This window comes from Vulpes lagopus, chromosome X, assembly GCF_018345385.1.
Source record: "Vulpes lagopus strain Blue_001 chromosome X, ASM1834538v1, whole genome shotgun sequence".
Lineage (NCBI taxonomy): Eukaryota > Metazoa > Chordata > Mammalia > Carnivora > Canidae > Vulpes > Vulpes lagopus.
Window position 1 is genome coordinate 28,939,159 of NC_054848.1, and position 13,811 is coordinate 28,952,969.

Here is a 13,811-nt window from a genome sequence, read left to right on the forward strand (position 1 = left end):
CCACTAACATCTAATATTGATCTTACTATGATTAAGAAAAAAATTACACTTTGCAGTTTTCTAAATTGCTCTCTGATAATTTTTAATAACTTTATGCATATTTTTATGTTTATTGGCCATTTATATGTTGTATTTTCTGACTTGCCCTCATATGTTAACTATTGAGTTGTATCTTTTTTTATGGAATATGCAGAAACTCAGGTTTTTAACATGCTTGTCTTTGTTTATAAAATGAATTGCAATTTTTCCTATATTGTATCTTTCCATTTGATGTAATATATATTAAAATAAATATTTTTATTTATGACTCCTTCTCTGGTATTTAGGAAGGCCTTTCTCACAGTGACATATAATGTTTTCAACTTATGTTTTTATTGTGCAGCTCTCTATCTGGAATTTATTTCTGTGTAGAACTGAAATAGGTCTAAATTAATTGTGTTTTCTAATGGACAGTCAATTGCGCTAGCAAGCACTTATTGATTTAGAGGATAGTCAGTTCTTCACCACTGCTCTGAAATGTACCACTTTGTTCTAGACCACAGGCACTGCCATCATTAGAGGTTACTACTCTTTAGCCTTGGAAATGTATATTTGTAGAGCACTAAGTGTGATTTTCTTCATTATCTAAACCTGTTTTTCTAGATTTATTTCACAATTTTCATGATGACCACTTTACCTAATTTGAGCTTAACCTGGAAAAATCTAGTTAGCACAGAGACGCACATTTTTTTCCAGTTAGAATATGTCTAGTTTAAAAATCACAGCACTGTTTATTGTAGGCGCTATTTTAGTTTCATATTCATGGAGATATGTTGGTTTGATGATTCTTTTTATAGAGTACTAAATATTTCAGGGTCAAAACAGATTTGCACTTAACTCTGATACATTACTCTGCAAATATTGCAAAGGCCTTTGCCCAAAGCATGTAAAGTTTTACCTTGCAAATTACTGCTTTTCAAATTAACCCTGCATTTATTGTTTTATTTTTTTGAGATTTTATTTATTTATTCATGAGAGACACAGAGAGAGAGAGAGAGAGACAGAGACACAGGCAGAGGGAGAAGCAGGCTCCATGCAGGGGGACTGACGTGGGACTCAAGATCCCAGGTCTCCAGGATTAAGCTTCTTCAAGAAAGATTAAATTTATATAGACCAAGGCAAGTATGATTGAACATATGACTGTTACATACAGAAATTCTCTTAAAAATATAATTTAGTAGTTTTTTAGTAATTTTTTCCCAAATATTGATAGACATTTCAGATACTTTTTCTACATAGTTTTAACTATTTCCTTTACTTCTAATAGTAAAATCGGAAAACGGTGTCCCCAAAGTACATAAATATCCTTATGTGTATGAGGAAAAGTTACATAGTTGATATGGAAGACAATATAAATGCAGAATCAGGGTCTCTATTTTTATTATTACTCTCTTTTTTTCTTATTATGAAACATGAGAGATTCTCTTGGTATCTACAAAAAATTAGAAGGGATTCACTTTACAAGATTATGTATTATATGTTAGCAATACTCTAACTTATACTTCATAAAAAAGTACATATCTTGTAATACTTTCTAATTTTTACTCCATAGCAACAAGAAGATTTGAGGACTGCATTGGATTAGGTGTTATAATTTCACATATTTAGTAGTCAACCTCTTTGTTTCTAATTTGTCACAAAAAGGAAATAGCATAACAAATATTATTCCAAATATGGAATTAAAATGTCAACCAACTGGAAATTTAAAATAAATCATTTTCCTCCTCCTGTGCTTCCTTATTTTAAAATAACATTGCTTTTTAAAACTGCAAATGAAATGTGTTTATTTTAGTAAATTCAGATAATAGAGATATACATAGAATATAACTTTTATACTATTTCTATTAATCTCATACATATACATGTGCATACAGCTTTTTTTACTAGGAGACTATTAAAGTTTATATTATCTGTAAGCCAATATAGTCTATCCTTTTATCCCTCACACTTGTGACCATGTTATCTCACATGGCAAGAGGGACTTTGCACACATTGTTAATATTATGGACTTTAAAATAGGGAGATTATCCTAGATTATTCATGTAGGCCTAATATAATCACATGAGCCCTTAAAAGCAGAGAACATCCTCTGGCTGGAGGCAGAAGAGAGATGAGAATGACAGGAAAGTTAGATTCCAAGTGTGAAGAAATGAACATGTCTTTGCGGCCTTTTTTTTTTTTTTTTTCCAGCCAGCCAACACCTTGATTTCAGCCTTGTGTAACCTGGAGCCAAGAAACCAGCTGAGCTAAGCCAGATTTCTGAACCACATAATTGTGAGGAAATAAATTTACGTTGTCTCAATATTATTCATATTGCTATTTGAATACTATTATATCATTCTCATATTACCAAATTATACTAAGCTCTATATTTTTACACTTATATTTAAATAATTTAATGTAAAAGACTTATCTGTGAAATAAAATCAACTAAAAGACTATTAAACTTAAGCCTTTATTTCAATGTGCATGTTCTGAACGAATGTTCTGTCTTAGAGGAAGGATAGATATTTTTAAATATGACTTTAGCTTTAACAATAGGGTCAGTCAGATATCAGCTGGTTTGGAAATAATCATTTTAATTTGGTTCTCAAAAGAGGAGGGAACCGATCTTGTGAGTTGCAGCTGAAGGCTGAGAAATTTACATTTTATCAATAAGAGTTGGGAGGAATAGGGGTAAAGGTATCCGGAGGGCCACAGTGGAAAATTTTCAATCCTTTGTGGTCTCTTACTTACATTCTACTTGTCAAGTAATTAGAACTCCGAGTCCATTTTGTACATGTTTAAAGCTTACCTCCACAAACAGCAAACTTTTTGAACTTAAAAATTTGTGATAGGAAGCTTCCAAAATGGTAACACCAGCTTCCTAAAAGATTTTTGTCTTAAGGAAAAAATCAAATTTATTGATTGAATTTCAATAATGACCTACAACAATAATATTCTCTAGGGTTTGGGCTATTTATGGTTTAAAATGGAAAGAAGGAAATATCTACATTATAGGAATTTGTGTAGATGGATTTTATTTTTAAAACATTTTTTAAAGATTTTATTTATTTCAGAGAGAGGGAGCACACTAGCGCACACGCACACACACACAAGTGGGGGAGGGGCAGAGGGAGATGGAGAAGCAGACTCCCTGCTGAGCAGGGAGCCTGTGGCTGTCTGGATCCCTGGACCCTGGGATCATGACCCGAGCCGAAGGAGTCGCTTAACCAACGCAGCCACCCAGTGACCCATTTTTAAATTAATTTTTAATGCTTACATTTTTTTTTCAAATTTAAATTATTTTATTTTATTTTTAAAAAAGATTTATTTATTTACTAATGAGAGATACAGAGAGAGAGAGAGAGAGAGAGAGAGAGAGAGAGGCAGAGACACAGGCAGAGGGAGAAGCAGGCTCCATGCAGGGAGCCCAATGCAGGATTTCATCCAGATCTCAAGGATCATGCCCTGGGCTGAAGGTGGCGCTAAACCGCTGAGTCACCCAGGCTGCCCTAAATTATTTTATTTTGAATCAATTTATCTTTTTTCATCTTTGAACATTTTAAATTAATTTTTGTTTTGTATTTATTTCTACCTGTACTATCATCACCATTTCTCATTTTTCTATTTCCCCCTTTTTTTTTTAACAATTATATATAACATTATAAACATTATGTACAACATACAATGTTATAAATATATTATCAAACTTGGAGGGCATAAATTATCACTGAGCAAAATCCTCTTATCACTTTCTCCCCAGTCTCACACTTTGAAGGTAATTCTTGCTAGTCCTTTGCTGTGCAATGTTCCAAATGTATTCTGACTGCTCAAATAGAAGTTAAGGCAAAGATAAGCATGATATATATATTTATACATATATAACATATATATATACACATATATCTCAGTGTATATGTGTTTTTTAAATATAACTTAATGATATACTTCTGCATTAAGAAAATTTATTAAATTCTATAAACCGCTGAGCCACCCGGGCTGCCCTCTTTCCCAGTATTTAGACACCTCCCTGATGCATAGTGGATATTCAGTAAATATTGACTGAATGATTGGATGCATGGACTGGACGGATGAGTCCCTGTTGTATGACTTTTACTCATAGACTTTTCCTTCTTGACTTAACCTGTTTCTTCACATTGTTGAAAATGAGAATGCCAGATTAGTGAACTTTAAGAAAATGACCAACGATGAATACAAACTAGAGGATCTGGACTCCTAGGAGTGATTTCATGAAAGAGTAAACTAAACTTGAGCTAAAACTTCATGGCAGGCATTGAGGAAAGCACGTGATGTGATGAGCATTGGGTGTTATACTCTATGTTGGCAAATTGAAATTGAATAAAAAAATAAAACTTAAAAAATTATTAAGAAAGACAGGGTTTTAGAATTATTTTCAGAACAAGACTCACGATAATAAAAATCACCATTTAATTTATTGGGAATATATGGGGGCGATGCTTTGAAGTGATTGAAAAAAGTAGAAAGTCTCAGCTTCTGTTTTGTTTCCATTTGTTTTTTCTTTCAGACTGAAAGCATTAGACTGGAAAGGATAGATCAAATACTGTCACGAAAAGAAATTGAACCTTGAAAAAAGAGGAAAAGAGGAAGAGAACATCATACTCAGGTGAGTTGTGTTACAAGATTGAAGGTGGGGTCTTGGCATGGGATCCCCTAAAAGTCAACTTTGACCCTAGGATGTAGGTGCAGCTAATTGATCTGAAAGATTACCTAAGGAAGCATAAGAAGGAAGTGGTAAGGGGATCCCTGGGTGGCGCAACGGTTTAGCGCCTGCCTTTGGCCCAGGGCGCGATCCTGGAGACCTGGGATCGAATCCCACGTCTGGCTCCCAGTGTATGGAGCCTGCTTCTCCCTCTGCCTATGTCTCTGCCTCTCTCTCTCTCTCTCTGTGACTATCATAAATAAATAAAAATTAAAAAAAAAAAGAAGGAAGGGGTAAGGTAGGGAAGGTAGAAAGGCAATCTAAGGTATATCGACGAATGCTTTATACCATACTGACACCCTATCTGTCAGACCATCTGGGGTTGGAATCAAAGCCTCAGCAACTTTTAGAGTTCCCCAGGTTATTCCAACATGCAGCCAAGTCTGAGAGCCAGTATTCCAATCCTTATTATTTAAAGTGTGTTTCTTAGAACCGCCACAGCCACAGCAGGAGATGGGAGATACTGAGACTGCAGAATCTTGGGTCCAGCCCCAGACCTGTAGAATCAGAATCTGATCTTTAACAGGATCCCCAGTTCATTCATATGAACATTGAAGTTTGAGAAGCACATTGGAATCACTTGTGAACTTTGAAAATACCAATATTCCAAGCCAAAAGGCACTAACTCCAGAAATAGTGATCTGTAAGGTCTGGGGTGTGACCGAGGCATCTGGCTTTTTACAGTCTCACCCAGCTGATTCAATTATGCAACAAGGTTTGCTAATCACTGCTGTAGATAATTTCTGTTGGAGTCATAAAGATGTTTATAGATTTTTCCCTATTATATCTCTATGCCTCACCCCTATTAAACTTACACTAATGTCACAGGTGATACTTTAATGCTTTATTTTCTTGGTCATCTCTGGATGCTGTTCCTTTCTATTTTATTCCCGTATACTTTTTCACCTTTTATTTATTTACTCTGCTACTGCATCCTCACATGATACTTCTTGAAACTACATTTACAAGTGATTCAGAGTTTTCCATCTTAGATGCTGTTAGAAAAATGTGGAAAGCTTTTTTAAAAAATACTTAGTGCTATGCCAGAGATTCTGATTTAATGATTTGTGGTAAGCTCAGTTATGTTTTTTTTTTACTTGAAAGCTCTGCTGAAGATTTCAATGTGTGCTTAGGTTTGAGACCCTCTGAGCTTATTTATATTGTCTGGAACTTTGAAAGACAAGCAGAAAAGAGAAAATGATCATGGAACACCTATTAAATGCCTTCCTGTGGAAGCTCCTTAATAGTTTGGTCAGTGCATTTTCACTTTATTGTTTAGCACTGTAAACTTACATTATTATAGTACTCAACAGATAATTGATGGGAAACTGGGGAATAAAAAAATCTCAGAAAAATCTATTAATTGTCATAACACCCCCCAAGTTAGGTATTTTTCCATGTGGCAGATAAAGTTATATGGTGGAGTGAAAATCACCAGGAATTTATGGTGATTAGAGTAAATGGATCAAGTTATCATTAGTAATGTTTTCCTAGTTAAGGAACAACTATTCATGCTTCTCCCATACTGCTCCCCAGGCACTATCATGTGTGTCCTGCTAAAACACGTATAACCCAAAATGTATCAAATGCTATGGTAGTTCTAAAGTTGAGCACTGCTGAATTTCCTGGATTTTCATGAAGATGCTTCCCATCGATGAACAGAAGGCAGATTCCTTGTTGTGGGAAGTTCCACTTTATTTATTATTATTATATTTTTAGTTTTCTAAATAACAATGATTTTTATTTTTTGGTATTCAAAGAAATTTCACTAGCATCTCTTAGCTGGGTATAATGGCTGCTTAATTGGTTGTGATGAAATTACTTATAGGCCATAGTTTCTTAATTTAGAGGAGATGCTTAGAATAGTAATTCTTATTGGTACCGAATATCTTCTAACTAACATCTAAAGAGGCAGCACTCTGTTTTTTTTTTAAGATTTTATTTATTTATACATGAGAGACACACCCACACACAGAGAGAGGTAGAGACACAGGCAGAGGGAGACACAGGCTCCATGCAGGGAGCCTGATGTGGGACTGGATCCCGGGACTCCAGGATCACGCCCTGGGCTGAAGGCAGCGCTAAACCACTAAGCCACCCAGACGTCCCAGCACTTTGTTTATTATTGATGATAATAGTGAACATGGTACTCTCATATATACTTATACACACTCTAAATTTATTTGTGTGGTGAAATGAACCTAGAGTTTCCCAAAGTAAGAAGTGTGAAAACCTGGTCCCCAAAATATTAACTAACTTAGTCTCAAATAGATTCTGTGATAAAAAGTGTTTGGAAAACATCAGGCTAAACAACTTTCAATAGATTTCTCTCTGAGGGACTATTCAAATCATTTTGTATGCTCTTATTAAATAAGAATATCCTGGAGGGTTATAGTACAGAGTACAGCATTTCAAAAACTTATGTGGGCGTTTTGAATATCTTTTTATATTATGGAGTTTGTATCCCCTGGAGCACACTTTGGACATGCCCATTAATTAAACCATTACTATGTACTACATCATTAGTCAGTCTCTGGAACAATGGACTTCTCTGAAATGCGCTTTAATATTATATGTTCAGATTTTCTCATACTTGATATAAGAAAGATTCCTATGGTATAAAACTTTCACTTTGATACAGAATGTTATTGTAGTCAACGTGCACTTTATCATAAAATGTTTTTCGATAAATTTCTATTGAGAATTTTTAGGACTTTACGTCTGGAAATAAGTATAATTCCCCTGAATAAGTGGTATACTTTCCCATGCTGATTATGAGAGCTATGGTCAGTATGTCATGTTTGGCCTTCGTTGCCCAAAAGCCAAAAGTCAAATTTTATGTACATTCATAGCAAATGAAAAAAGCTCTGATTTGGGGGGGATTATTTTTAAAGATTTTATTTATTTATTTATTCATGAGAGACCAGAGAGAGAGAAAGGCAGGGACACAGGCAGAGGGAGAAGCAGACTCCATGCAGGGAGCCCGATGTGGGACTTGATCCAGATTCCCGGGACTCCAGGATCACACCCTGAGCGGAAGGCAGACGCTCAACCACTGAGCCACCCAGGCGTCCCTTGGGGGGATATTTTAATTACTTCTTTCCTTGGACCAAATTTTCAGAGTCTACTCATTATTCGTATAGTATATGGGTTTTGCTTGAAGCCCCTTCAAACAACTTCAGAGAGATGTGGTGTAGAAGTAAACTTTATAAATGGAATTCACTGTCTCTTATCCATTTTTCATGCTTCTTCTAGGCTATCTGTAATTATGCCCAAGCTTCAGTCACTCTGTGGTTTTCATTCTGAGACTCAGCAGGGACCATTTTTTTTCTCCTCAGGAAACCTTGCCATTTGAGTAGGAAAATGCCTCCTTTCCAGGCAAAGCTATCAGAAAAACATCCCTTTCTTTCTCTTTCATCCATCTTTGCGTGAAAGAAATTTCCAGTGGCAGAAAATCCTCTATCAAAACAATTCAAAAGCAAATTGTAATTACAAGCTTCTGCCTTTATTACTTTAATGAGCATCTATAGAGTTTATACAACCTTTTCTTCCATCTATGACTTCCTGTTGAACATCAGCCCTGCCACGTTTTTAAGGATTCGATCAGTCATCTTTGCCTTTCAGCTCCATTCTTGTCTGTCCTCTGCTTTGTCCTGACAAATCAGATATCAACCACTAAAGACTACATTTCCCAGGTTCCCTTGCCAAAAGAATTCCTGTACCAGCGAGAGATTGGCAAAAGAGAGGGAGAAAGAAGACCAAGTATTTCCACCCTGTCCCTCTGAATAAGCAAGTTGCTGCTTCTGCAACATGTTTCCTCTGTGACTCCTGCTTTCAAAGACAGTCTCTTCATTCATGGTCTTCACTTATACCTCTCAGCCCCAATTGTGTTAAAACACCACTTCTTATCTTACCCCCTTTTTTATTTATTTAAATTTATTGAGATATAATTAACATATACTATGTAAGTTTAAGGTATACAAAGAAATGATTTGATACACGTATATATTGCAAAATGATTACCTTGATAAGGTTGGTTAACAGATCCATTACCACACAGGTGCTTTTTTTTTTATCCATGAGAGACACAGAGAGAGAGGCAGGCAGAGACATAGGCAGAGGGAGAAGCAGACTCCATGCAGGGAGCCTGACGTGGGACTCGATCCTGGGTCCGTGGGATCACACCCTGAGCTGAAGGCAGATGCTCAACCACTGAGCCACCCAGGCATCCCTGTGGTGAGAACTTTTTAAGATCTACTCTCTTAGTATCTTTCAAGTACACACTAGAGTACTGTTAACTATGGTCAACATGCTGCACAGTAGATCCTCAGGACTTACCTTATAACTGAAAGTTTGCACCCTCTGCCCACCTTCACCCATTTTCCTCATCCCACCTCCACAGCAATCCCAAATCTATTTTTGTTTCTATTGTTTTTCTTTTATATTTTACGCATAAGTGATATCATACAGTATTTGTCTTTCTCTGACTTATTTCACTTACATAATGCCCTCAGATTTTATTCATGTTGTCACAATGACAAGATTGCTTTTTTTTTTTTAAGGGAGAATAATATTCTATTGTATTCTCTCTCTCTCTCTCTCTCTCTCTCTCATTTCCTTTATCCATTCATCTGTTGACTTGTAGATTATTTCCATGTCTTGCCTTATTGTAAGTAATTTTGTAATAAACACATTGGTGATGGGGGTGCAGATAACTCTTCAAGATAGTGATTTCATTTTCTTTGGGTGTATACCCAGAAGTGGAATTGTGGGATCACATGGTAGCTCTATTTTTAATTTTTTGAGGATTCTTCTACTGTTTTCCATAACAGCTGTACCAATTTACATCCCCACCAACAGTGCACCAGGGTTTCGTTTTCTCCTCACACTCATCAGCCCTTTTTATCTCTTGTCTTTTTGACAATAGCCATTCTAACAGGTGTCAGGTGAGATCTCATTGTAGTTTTGATTTGCATTTCCCTGATGATTAATAATGATGTTGACCACTTTTTCATATACCTGCTAAGCATTTATGTATCTTTTTTGAAAAAAAAAGTCTATCTAGGTCTTTAACACATGTTCTAATTGAATTATTTGGTGTTTTTGCTATGCAGTTGTAGGAGTTCCTTTTTTTTTGTTTATATACATGTTTTTAAGTTTTTATTTAAATTCCAGTTATTTAACATACTGTGTAATATCAGTTTCAGGTATACAATGTAGTGATTTAACACTTCCATACAACATTCTGTGCTCATCACAGTGAGTGCCCTCCTTAATCCCCATTGCCTCTTTCACCCATCCCTGACCCATCTCTCCTCTGGTAACTATCAGTTTGTTCTCCATTGTTAAGCATCTGTTTCTTGGCTTACCTCTCTCTCTCTCCCCCTCCTCCCTTTGCTCATTGGTTTTGTTTCTTAAATTCCACATATGAGTGAAATCCTATGGTATTTGTCTTTCTCTGATTTATTTCACTTATCCGACTACTCTCTAGCTCCATCCATGTCATTGCAAATGGCCAAGTTTTCATTCTTTTTTATGGTTGAGTAATATTCCAGTGTGTGTGTGTGTGTGTGTGTGTGTGTGTGTGTACGTGTATGTGTGTACCACTTCTTTATCCATTAATTAGTTGATAGACAATAGGGCAATTTCCATAATTTGGCTATTGTAGATAATGCTGCTATAACCCTCAAGGTGCATGTATCCCTTTGAATCCATATTTTTGAATTCTTTGGGGGTAAATACCAAGCAGTGCAATTGCTACATCATAGGGTATTTCTATTTTTAACTTTTTGAGGAACTTCCATACTGTTTTCCAGAGTGGCTGCACCAGTGTGCATTCCCACCAACAGTGTACAAGGGTTCCCCTTTCTCCACATCCCTGTGAATACCTTCTATTCCTTGTGTTGTTGATTTTAGCCATTCTGACAGGTGTGAGATGATATCTCATTGATGTTTTCATGTGTATTTCCTTATATATTTTGAATATTAACTCCTTTTCAGATATGTGGTTTACAAATATTTTTTCCCTTTATGTACATTGCCTTTTCATTTTTGTTGATCATTTCTTTTGCTGTGCAGAAACTGTTTCATTTGATATAGGCCCCCTTACTGGTTTTTGCTTTTTGTTGCTTACGCTTTTCATATCATATCCAAAAAATCATTTCCAAGACCAATGTCAATGAGATTTCCCGTGTTTTCCTGTAGTTTTATGGTTTCAGGTTTGACATTTAAGTCTTAAATCAATTTTGAGTTATTTTTTGTAAGGGTCTTGTCTCCTTTATCTCTCTAACCCTAGGAAGGTAAGAGCTTCCCAACACTAAAAATCTCTGGTTTTTGTTTGCATTTCTATTTCTTCCAACATGTTTAAGGATTGTATTTATTTATTTGAGAGAAAGGAAGGAGAGAGAGAGAGAGAGAGAGAGAGAGAGAGAATGAGAATGAGCAGTGGGGTGGGCAGGGATCCTGACATAGGGAGTGATCCTGAGACCCTGAGATCATGACCTGAGCCAAAGGCAGATGCTTAACTGACTGAGCCACCCAGGTGCCCCTTAAATATTTTCTATTGAATGATCTGGTGAGAACTTTATTTTCCTTCCTGAAATTTGACTGCTATGAAAATACTAATATTATTTTAAATCTTCTGAGGTTTATTAAATCATTGAGAAACTTAATATATTCAGATTTTTGGATAACAAATTTAAAAACTATATATTGTAATGTTCTCATGAAGTAATGACATACCTATAGTGATCTATCTAGTGTTCTACTTACCTATACATCTATAAACATTAACACATTGTGACTTTAGAGTTAGGTTGTACTAGTATCTGTACACACAAAACATGTATTTACTGAGATTTTAACAACTTCCTTTGCACATACATAAGTTTTGTGTTAATTTTACATTCAAACTAGAAGTGTGGAAGGAACATATGTTCATTACAAACTCTTAATCAAAATATTGGGTGTGTCTCTTGCATTGCATTGTTTTCCAGAATTAATAGGAGTAGAAAGATGCAAATATTGCATGTAGTAACAGCTAACCATGGCTGGTAATAGTTTGACATTATGGTTAAGAATTATTGCTTAAATATACCATTTATAATGTCTGCTGCTGATGTAGAAGTAATTTTGCGGGATTGCTGCTGGGAATTAGTTTTATTTCCCATGCTACATGCATATTTTCCATTTCATTTGAATAAACACTTAAGTATGCAATGGTCTCACCAGTTATAATTTTCATTTATCTTATACAAGAAGGAACATCATCACTACTTGGTCTGAAAGCTGTTTTGACTTGCAAGGTTTTACTTCTCTTTCCTTCTGAACTAACATGTTCACCTTAGAATAGGGCAGATCTGGGAGCATATGGGCTTAAAATTTAGTTTCACTGAAAGAATGAAAAAGGGACACTCTGAGTAGTTAGAAAGTATCATTGATTTTTCTCAGCATGATGATTGGTACAGGATCTATCCTGGAGTTTCTTTTTCATCAAAAAGGACTTAAGGTAGACTTAGATAAAATTATAGTATTAAGAGTAACTTCCATAGAGAGGAAAGCATTAGAACATAGGTTTTCACAATATTATTAAATGTACTTATGCCATATAAGTAATGGGACCCATATTAGCAAGAGGATTTTTTTTACCTTCTTAATTTTGAGTTTCAATCAATGGATTTATTTTTTATTTATTTTCAAAAGATTAGAGTTAGTAAAGAAGGTATAGGGAAGCAAAAATTGCCACCCCAAAATATGTCTGTCTCGTGGATTATTTGAGGCTGATTATTATTTTTAAGAAACAGAAGCCTTGGGAAGAACCTTTGATCCTTCTCCTAAATTCCTAAAATAATTTAGATAGAGGACCTACTCCAGGAACGGAGCTGCTATCATCATAGATAACTATGGTATAATATGACCCCGGGGTGGTAGACATGGAGAAATTTAGCAAACTGTGTTTATTAAACTTCATCTCTGTGTCCTATCATTTCTTTATGGCCCAGCACATATTTGTTTACCAAATATTTACTCTTTTCATCTTCTTGTGAATTATCTGCCTTCTCTTTGAAGCTCCAAACCCCAACCCCCATATCCTTAGCTGTGGATGGCATATACACTTCAATTTTTTGACTGCCTGTGGGCCTCATATTCTTATGAAGCCCCATGCATACATAATTATATTTGATTTCCTCCTGTTAATCTGTCTTATGTCAGTGTAATTTTTAGACCAGCCAAAAGAATCTTGAAAAGTAGAGAAAAACATTTCCTTCCCAACAAAGGTTAAAATAACACTGCTTGGGAAAATAGGGACAAGGGTGAGAAGTAGGGCAGATGACTTTTAAACACTACTTAAGGCAAATGTATTAGGTTTTCTTACCTTACTTGTTAGTATGGAAATGAGTCACCCTCTCTCATCTGTCCCCAAGATTTTACAGTTTACCTTGGGAAGAAATTCTGAAAATCACTTTTTTAGAGGGTAAATAAACAAAGCATACCACATTAATGACATATCTCCAGTTTTGTGAAATTCTATCTCTAGAAAATGAACTTATTTTTTCTCAACTAAAGTGAAGTTTGCCTTGGTTTTTGTGCAAAAAAAAAAATCACTGAGGGATGCAGATTGTTTCAAGCACCCTGAAATACTGAGGTCTATTCAATTAGCATACATCTGGCAGTCCCTGACTTGCTTAGTTATACTTTTGACTGAAATAGTTATAAGAATATAGAAAAAAAAAGAAAGGAATTAGGTGGTTTAATTACATGAATCCAGAAGAAATACTAACATCAAAGACTGTGAAGCAAATATACTAGTGTTAAAAAGAAGATAGTACAGAGCTACATCAGCTTCTTTCCGCCCACTGTTTTCTTCAGCTTTAGTGAAACTCTGAACACTATGTAGGTAATTATCTAACAAAAGCTAATATTTGAGGCATCATGGGCTAGGTGACTTTTGTGCCCCTATATTTATCACACACATAGTAGTTCCGGAAGCTGGATTATAGACATGAACTGGTGATGACTGAAGGGGAGCCCAATTTGTCACCCCAAAATA